This window comes from Coenobita brevimanus, chromosome 89 (assembly GCF_032717465.1).
Source record: "Coenobita brevimanus isolate Jiangsu-jjx chromosome 89, ASM3271746v2, whole genome shotgun sequence".
Classification (NCBI taxonomy): domain Eukaryota; kingdom Metazoa; phylum Arthropoda; class Malacostraca; order Decapoda; family Coenobitidae; genus Coenobita; species Coenobita brevimanus.
The window spans coordinates 27,095,320-27,105,562 of NC_137042.1; the positions used below are offsets into that span (position 1 = coordinate 27,095,320).

At 41.8% G+C, this 10,243-nt stretch overlaps 1 long non-coding RNA gene across 1 annotated transcript in view; it reads right to left on the bottom strand.

The window, feature by feature from the left end:
- LOC145411390 (uncharacterized) overlaps positions 1–9,949 on the bottom strand; it is an 83,535-nt gene extending 73,586 nt beyond the window's left edge. The window contains exon 1 of the long non-coding RNA XR_013899413.1: positions 9,671–9,949. This is a non-coding gene — a long non-coding RNA (uncharacterized LOC145411390). The remainder of the gene's footprint in view (positions 1–9,670) is intronic.
- Positions 9,950–10,243: the final 294 nt, after the last annotated feature.

The window sequence follows — 10,243 nt, forward strand, 5'->3', positions numbered from 1 at the left end:
TTAGCTGCAAAAAGTCAAAATTCTGGGCCAATAAAGGTGAAACAACTATAGAATACAGCTCACATTGTCACCTAACCCTCCCAACAACAACCCCTCCTATCTCCCCCCTCTCCCACTGTCACATAGTCATTCCAAGCAACCCCCTCTTCTCTCATCACAGTATGACCCCCCTCCCCAGTATGACCCCACCTCCCTAGTATCACCCCCCTCTCCAGTATGACCTCCCCTTCCCCAGAGCTTATCGACCACCCTACAATAGTCACACACACACACACACACACACACACACACACACACACACACACACACACACGGCAGAAGGAAGCCACACAACACTACACAACCACACATGTTACTGTAGCCTATTGTTATACCGCCAACACCACACACTCACCTCATCACCAAAATGCTTACACACCACACACACCATACTTTACTACACCACATCACATCACAACAAAAACAACACCACACCACACTACAACACCACACCACATCACACCACACCACACCACACCACATCACACCACACCACATTACAACAAAAACAACACCACACCAAACTACAACACAACACATCACACCACACCACACTACAACACAACACAACACCACACAACACAACACAACACAACACTACCATAGCCTACATTTTACTGTATTGCAACACAAACTCACCTCAACACCACAGTCCTACCTCACCATATCACACCACCACACCACACAACATTACCATACACGTTATCATACTATTATACCACAAACCACCATAACACCATATCACCTAAACACCACAATCCTAACACACCACGCACCACTAGGCTACATCTATACTCACATCCTATTATAACATTTGAATATAAAGCAAATGCACACTGGATACTGACACACTACCCTACATCTGACACCCTTACGCCACACAAGTCTTCCTCGCCTTTACCCTTACCTTATCCTCCCCTACCTCGCTTTACCTTCCCCTACACCAGCTACCCTCCCCTCCCCTACCCTTAACCTCTTTCACAAGGCTTCATCCACCCAAGCAAATATATTAGTGGGAGCATTTGCGGGGCTGCTGTTAAAATCTCTCCAAAGTGCGCAACGTTATTAGGCTTAACCCCTTAAATAGCTACCGTTAATAAATAAATACCGTACCATAAAGGTCCTCTAGTAGCAGGAAAAGCACTGAGTCCATCGTCATGAATTACGTGTACCTTCAGTCAGGTTATAGTTACATTACAAAAATTAGTTTGGTAAAGGAGGCCACTACATGAAACCAGAGACAGAGTGAATGGGAATAAATAAGGCTGTTTTTCCTGCTATCTAGTGCCACATGATGATGATGATGATGATGATGATGATGATGATAATAATAATAATAATAATAATAATAATAATAATAATAATAACAAAAATAATAATATAAGAGATTTCACATGACAGAGGACTAAAACGATTAGAAAATTACAAGAGAAAGCGTTCAGCACAACACTGGACAGGGCAAAGCCGCCTCTTACCCGACGAAGAAATAATGGAAGAAACGGAACTATGTGGAAGAAGGGACGAGAACAGAAAAGGGGAAAAAAAACAAGATATGGCCAAACTTTCTCTCTTCCAAGCAACAAGCACTTGGAGTCAATAATTAAGAAAAAGAAGAAAAAGATGATACGGTAATGATAATGAAGAAGCACAAGAAAGAACAGGAGGAGAGGCAATAAACACTAAGGAGATGAAGGCTAAGAATACGAAGAAATAATACCGTACGAAGAAGAGGTATAGGGAACATGAACTAGCCTAGCCTACATATGGGCAAACCTTCACCCTTCCAGCACCCCGTACTTAGCGTCAGTGATGGGGGAGCTAATTCTCACTCGGATAAGGCCAGCCACTTTTTACAGCGGGTGAAAATAGGGGGTGAGTTGTGCTTGCTGGGAGAAAGGCTGAGAATGGGGAATGGGAGGGTGAGGAGAAAGGGACGGGATGGAAGAAAAAATGTGAGAAATAAGAGCGGGAGGAAGGAAGGAAGGAAAGATGGGAGAGGAAAAGGGAGGGGGAAATGGAGGACAGAAGAATGGAAGGGAGGGGAGATGGAGGAGGAGGAGGAAAGGATGGGAAGGAAGAAGGAATGTGAAGGGAGAAAGGATGAGAGGGAGTAAAGGGTGGGGAAGAAGGAAAGGGAAGTGGGGGAGAAAAGATGGAGAGAGAGAGAGAGAGAGAGAGAGAGAGAGAGAGAGAGAGAGAGAGAGAGAGAGAGAGAGAGAGATCCCTGTTGTGAGATAAAGACAGCAACTTTCTTACCCACCCACCCTCCAATCTCAGCTCACCCAACCTGCCCACACAAGCTGTTATTTATCGCCCTAAACCATCAGCTGCACAACCACGTATTAACCCAACCTTTTCTTTATCACCTACACCCATCAACTGACCTACATTGCCCCAACTAACCTATTCTAATTTTAACAACCAACCTATCATCTCTAACAACTTAGTCATAACCTAACCCAACCTTTCGTACCAACCTTAAGTAAGTCAGGGTCATTATCTAATTCAACCTCGCTTCCCCCACCGCACAGATCTAACCTAACCTAACCTAATCTGACACCTGACCATAAGCTAAACTGAGAGTAACCTAACTTATCGGTGCCTAACCTACCAGAACGTCTACACTGACCTACCCGACGCCCAGACTTGTCCTGTGCCTAACCTTTAATACAGTTGGAAATTCCCTCAGGTGACTAAAATCATTTGCAGGTAACCAGAATATGATACCTGGTGAACCTAGGCTGAATATGGCGTATGAGACAGGAATTACGCTCAAATATTGCAGAACCTAACTTAATCTTATGACGAATGAAAAAGAAATATCTATCTATCTATCTATCTATCTATCCATTTATCTAAACTCGTCTAGTTTATCCCTACATACTATAGCCCAGACAGACAAATGAGAGAGAGAGAGAGAGAGAGAGAGAGAGAGAGAGAGAGAGAGAGAGAGGCGCGCAACGGGCAAGGGCAAAAATAATATCATCGCTTTCACCATAAACAGGCTAAAAAAATAAAATGAAACAAAAACAAGTGAAATAAAACTTAAAATTAAATTACTCCGTAAATAAACACACACACACACACACAATCACACACACACACACACACACACACACACACACACACACACACGTTCACAGTTTTTATACAGTATGATAAAATTTGCACGCTGTATTAATTCAGTATTATACAGGTATGTGGTTGCTTAAAAAAAAAAAAAACACTATACTCAGTTTTTTTTTTTTATCGAGGCGAAGATGCACTTGACAGATTGGTGATTATTGGCTGAATGCAACATTACTTCATAATCTAGCATTATTAACTGACAACAAATATCTGAGGGGGAAATTTGGGTTAGTAAATATTTTTAGGACATGTTGCATTCAGCCAATCATCATCAACCCGTCAAGTGCATCTTCGCCTCAATAAAAAAAAATGGAGTATAGGATAACGCACCGGTACTGCCAAACCAATATCAATGCCAAAGTCATCCCTAAGATAATTAACATCGTCTGGGAGTAGGAAAAATGTATCTAGTTTTCAAAGCCGTCACAGAAGAGCCAAATGGAGGTTAATATAACCTAGTCGGTCTGTTTTCATCTGACGGAACTGGGGCACTTCTTTAAATTAAATTCTAAGTCGTGGCTGCATGACTATCGATGAGTAGTAGCTATGATGAAGGAATGAGTCTCCTTGGTTACTAATCAAATCTCCAATCTGACTAAACCTGATCATCAACTGGGGCTCGAAAGCGTCTGGGATCTTGTCAAAATAAATAAATAAATAAATAAACAAATAAATAAAACGCGTTATAATTTCTGATCTCTTCAACAGCCTACGTGTGATGTGTCGCCAGATGTAGCAATAAAATCGATGGGAGGTAACAAGAATGAAACAGTAGCCTAATACAACCTCAAAGTAAATTTCATGCTCTCTCTCTCTCTCTCTCTCTCTCTCTCTCTCTCTCTCTATGTTGCACCTGGGTATACCTTCCGTCCCCTCAATTAAGACCAGTTAGACAGGTAGAGTACACAACGGACTGCTTGTCTACCAACAGCCAACCGGTAAACAAACCATCCTCAACTTGATTTTACTCCTCTGCCATCTATCTATCCATCCATTTATCCATATCCTGTCCGTATACCTCTCTCTCTCTCTCTCTCTCTCTCTCTCTCTCTCTCTCTCTCTCTCTCTCTCTCTCTCTCTCCATCCTTCCATCCATCCATCCATCTGTCTATTCCATCTATCAGTCAAACGATAGGAAAAGGGACGTAGGTTAGGACGGTAGACTTGCTTGCACGTCTTCATTACCAGTCTTGCCTAGATTTTTCCTACACAGACCAGGTACTAGGCTACAGAACTAGTGTGTTATGTGCAAAATATATCGCTATGGAATGCACACTCAGGAGCCTTTGGAGCCCACAGGAAAACACTCCACGAACATCTTACAACACAGCCGTCTATAAACCGTCACCGATTATGAAGAAAAATGGTGAAAAGAGAGAGAGAGCATGTTTGTTCTTCGGTGGTGCGGAACAAAGAAACAATACGGTACACACACACACACACACACACACACACACACACACACACACACACACACACACACATTCTCTCTCTCTCTCTCTCTCTCTCTCTCTCTCTCTCTAATACGGGTCATGCAAAAACCAAGATTGGAGTTGTGAGAAAAAAAAAAAGTTGCGAGAGACATGCACGCGAAGAGACAATACAGTACGCCCCAAAAAAAAACTTCATCTGATACCAGCACTGTTAAGGAAATACAGTAATATTGCTTAGCGTAAAATTATTCTCTCTCTCTTTTTTTTTTCTCTCTCTCTCTCTCTGCTTTACCACATATTCGAAAATTGACCCACATCTCACTTTTCCATTGAGAAATCGTGCGCCCGGTTCGCTTTTCCTTTGTTTTGGAAATCTGAACCACTTCTAGGACATTACCAGGAATAATACAATAAAGGGAGAGAGAGAGAGAGAGAGAGAGAGAGAGAGAGAGAGATGTAGGCAGGACAGGACACACCCTCACAATAAAACTAATGAAGCCTAAACATTTTGCCACATTATTAAATCGTACCCAGCCTGGCTTGTCTTAGTCCCTTATTGTCGTCGGTTAGGGACGCTCTCTAACACCTTTTCCTCAGCAACTTATTCTGTTTAATACGTCTTACTGTCCTTCTCCGTGTTACATAAACCCTTCCAATATTGCCAAACTCTACATAGATAACGTGCAAAAGCCATAACCAAAAACAAATCGCTAGGGAATAGGTGCTAGGGTGCCTCCTTAACCAACGAAAATACGGGCCTTCGTGTCCTTACTCAAGATGCTGGTCAAGATGGGTTTGGGTAGGCCACGTAAGTATGTTTATTACATTAATTCAAGCCACCAGGAAATAAAGCTTTTCCAATTACCATCGTTCTTGTCCCAGTATACTCAAATATTCTTTACATATATAAGGTATCTGCTCTCAAAACGTTAAAGTATACATTGGTGTGCAGCGTTAAGGGTTTAATACATATACCGGTACCTGTCCTCAAGTTGCATGCTATGGTACCTGCCCAACAAGCCCATATACAACACGGTAACGCAGACTCTAAGTGCAGTGCAATACTCTGTTCACTTTAACTTGGCCTATAGTTGTCAGTCTCTCTCTCTCTCTCTCTCTCTCTCTCGAATCTTGAGCTGTAGCAAGAGGTTAACACTAGAATGTGGTGCTAGCCATGAACTAGTGTTATGGGGAAAATGTAGAGCTGTAGCACTGTCTCTTTCTGTCGCCCGGTTTCCTGAAATATGTTACAAAAGTATCAAAGTCTGGACCAAGTTAAAGTCAATGAACTGTTGTAAGCTGTTTAAACTCCGGCAGCAAAGGAAGTGGGGTTGACTGTACCGCTACCTAGAACTTTCTCCTTTGATTAATGTCCCTAAAGAGATCAAAGGATAGTCGTACTCTAAGTCTCCCACCGTCAGGTTTACAAGGAACAGTGTCAGGCTGATGAAGATGGTGATAATGATGATGATGATGATGATGACAACACCCTGAGGTCACCGAAATTTTGTAGCAATCGCAGTGAGTAATAAAAATTCAGCATTGTCCACGTCCAAAAGTGTGGCGTGTAGGTGGAGGTGGGGGTGGAGGTGATGGTGGTGGTGGACAGTTTTGATGACACGGTGATAAAAACCTCCTTGGAGTCCACTTTATCGGCTCATCAACGTACCGTACACGTTTTTAACTCTCCTAAAAACTTTTTCAAATGCATTTTTCTTGGCCTTTCGCATTTTTAGTCATTTTTCCTGATTTTTCACTGTTTTCGCGTTTCCTGCTTTCATCACGCTCTCATTTTTTATTACCATTTTCACGTCCTATCATAATCCTTCACCATTTTTTTACATTTTTCTTAGCCTTGCACCATGGTCCTTTCCATATAGCATATACCCCGGTACTGATACAAATTTGCCATCCGATAAGCTTCCTTTTTCCTGTGCAGCATTTGCTAAGCTTGAGACTTCCTGGCATACCTTCCTTAGCAGTTTACTTCAGCACAGAGACACGGTGATACCCTCATTAATACGTCATTCGACTATTAATGCCATCTATGCTGATATTAAGAACATAGGAGGATAAATGCAGCAGCAAGTGACTACTGTAGATTTCGAAATTAAACAAGGATATGAGGATAAAAAAAATCCTAATCTTCCATAATGAGAAATGCGGCATCGTAATGAAGGGATTAAGTGGGCTAGTTTTTAACCCTTCACCAAGAGGTCTCTCCTGAGTCAGATAATTGGGCGGCACCTAACTAGAATATAAATGGCGTCAAAGTGCAGATGCATTAAGAATACCGGTATGAAATCTGACCACTACGTCAGATATCTAATAAAATGAATACAATCATATGGCTATATTAAAAAAAAAAAAAAAAGACACCATCGTATAGAAAGGGTTCATCGTGAGAGCTTTCAATGGAGATAGTTCTAGAAAGTAAACTTGTTTAAGAAAGGATGATGCCGAATCAAACCCCAGTCTACAAGCAGGCCTCTTAAACCCTAAAGAAAACAAAAGAATTTTTTTTTTCCTTCATTTCCTCCCGCAATTTTCCATAATAACCAAGAATATAACGCACAACCCATCATCTTACCCAAACCCACCCGAACCTATCCAACCTGATCTACAATCCGACTAGCCTAATACAGCTCAATCCGCCCAGTTATAAAGACCCCAATATGGACATGCAAATCAGTTTTTCCAGCAAAGGTTAAGCTGATTTTCGCCGTCCCAGCCACAGATGGCGTCCTTGTTCTAAAAATGGACAAATAAGGAGTTACGGTGCAGAGTGGTCCAGAAAAAAAATTGACTTTAAAAACTTGTATTCCCCAGAAAAACTGAAGTTTCTTTTCTTTTTTGTATATTTCGTTTAATCTGACAAAGATGGACGCTGAGAATCAGTTTTCAGTTCAGCAACGAACCCAAATCGTTGAACTGTACATTGCAAAAAAGTCAGTTGTTCTCACCCAGAGGCAATTTCGTCGTGAATATCCAGGGCGGAAAATCCCACACCGCACCGCTGTCAAAAGCCTGATACAGAAGTTCAGAGACACTGGTAGTGTGACTAACAAGACCCACAGGGGTGCACATTTGGTTGCCACAACACCAGCACATGTTCAGGGCGTTAGGAATCGTCTGGAACGGTCACCAAGGAAGTCCACCAGAAAATGTGCTGGTGTTCTGTACTGTATAAAAAAACGTACAAAAGGATATCAACCAGCCTTATCCAAAAACAAATCGCTAAGGAAGAGGTGTTAAGAAGCCTCTTTACCCGACGAGAATAAGGACCCGAATCTAACCACACCTCTCGTAAACTGAATAAAACCATCTTGATAACAGGAATAACTGAGAAAAGAGTAATTTGAGGGAAAGAATTGCCGTTATCTGTTTATACCCATTTCAAGATAAAACTGTAATTTGAGGAAAAATAAAGAATCACATAATCTGGCAAATGTGCCCGTACTAAGTGGGATCAATTTAAATAATAACGTATCATCACCCGCAATCATGTCAGCTCTAACAATTAAACAGTTAGGATAATGAAGACAGAATTTTAATATCCCCTGAAATGAACGTGACTCATTCTACACTAAGTTTTATTTAGCGTACTTACTAGCTAGCGTATTGCTTTATCATACACCACAAATTCGAACTGGGGAACAATTTCTCTTAAGATTTTCAGGAATGTGCAAATATCTAAAGAAACTACCAGGAACATACCAAACGTACACAGCTGGTTGAGAAGCTGGTAAATAAAAAAACCTTAAATGGATAAGAAACCTGCATTAACAATCATGCTTATTTTAGCGTTGCAATCAACCCATCATCATCCACCTGTGCTAATCCTATATCACAGTATTAAAAAGAGAATGGGAAAGAATCAGACAGAAAACATTGACGTACGTGAAACAATAAACATACCAGCACAGAATTTTTCAGTCAAATAATCTATTGTATGCCGTTCAGTAAGATCGCTACGGTAACGGTAGCAAATATAAACATGTTCCGTAAACTATGAAAACTAGACGTCACCTGTACATATGCATTCAACCTTCCGGTAACTACACACACACACACACACACACAAGGAGGGGGAAGGGACGAGGGAAGGAAAGATGCTGAGGGGGGGGAAAAGTTAGGGAAAAGATTTTATTATCGTACAGTTTACTATTAGTTTCCCTTTACTAGAGATAAAAATAATAATGAATAATGTAAACACAGGTGATGGTCTTGCACACATTAACGCAGCCAGGTAATGTACAGCGTGGTGGCGGTGGTGGTGTGGTAGTGGTGGTGATATTTCCCTCGCCTGTCACCAGTTTCCCACTTTCCCGCACCAACCTTCGCCACCAACTCTCTCTCTCTCTCTCTCTCTCTCTCTCTCTCTCTCTCTCTCTCTCTCTCTCTCTCCAGTATCGTCTATTCACCACATCCCCCTCTCTCTTCAGCAACTCCCCTCCTTTCTCTTCTTCCCCTCCCACTCTCTTCCCTTCAATACCCCCCTCTTTTCACCAACCCCCCCCCCTCCCTCTCCATCTTCCGCCTGCTCTTTCCTCTTCAACTTCCTCTTTCTCTCCAGCAACAACAACCTTCTCCCTCTCTCCTCACCCCTCTCCATTCTCTCAACCCTCTCCTCACCTTCTCTCCCTTTATTCCTTACCTCCCCCCCTCTCCCTATTCACCGATTCCACTCCCCCCCCCCCCGCCACGCCCTGCACGCGCCACCACCGCACCACACCTCACGCGCGCACCACACCACCACACTGCAACTTGGAACACCTCACCTGGTATTAAACTTAATCTGATCTTTACCAACATTATTTTAAAATACTCCTTTACATAACTCAAAAATTATTGCAATATATTTCCTAGGATTAGAGAATAAGTAAATAATTAAAATACCTATATGCCTGGCCTACCTGTCCAAACGCATGGTACGTCACAATGGGACTCGCATTTAAATATCTTGCCAAGAAAAACCTTAATTTAAATAGCCTATGCTCTCGAAAATTAAATCTCATCCAATATATTTCCCAATGGTTAAAAAAAAATATGAAAAATCAACACCTTACCTTGACGTAGATCAAGCAGTTAAGCAATATCCCTCTTCTTGATAATTATCCCAAAAATGGTTCACACACTAAGCACTGTTTGACATCCAAGCAAAATACATAAACAACAGAAATGCACTCGATATCGATCGCTTTCTCACTCCCGCCGATCGTATCCCATGGCCCAATTCATGTTTCCCAGTAGAACAAATATTAATACTGAGGATTGGGGGGATTTTCTCGGATTATGGCCAAAATTGGGATTTTTGACACTATTTTTTTATAGTTTGATGTGCAATCCGCGGCCCAACACACCTCCCTCCCCCGCACATGACACAACTGAAGCTGGACGCGCGAGTCAAGCCATGTGTTACCCCCGCCTAGTTGCCAACTAGAATTTATGTTTCCTTAAATATTTCACCTCCATATCTTTATTTCATTTCAAATTTTACACCAATTCGCCTTGTACATATGCACCCTGATTTCACATGCGCATTATCTGTACTCTTCAACGCATAATAACGACATAATTGCAAAAACAAGCAATTCACAGTGACACCCCACTATCGACGACAGTTGCCAACCATCACGACT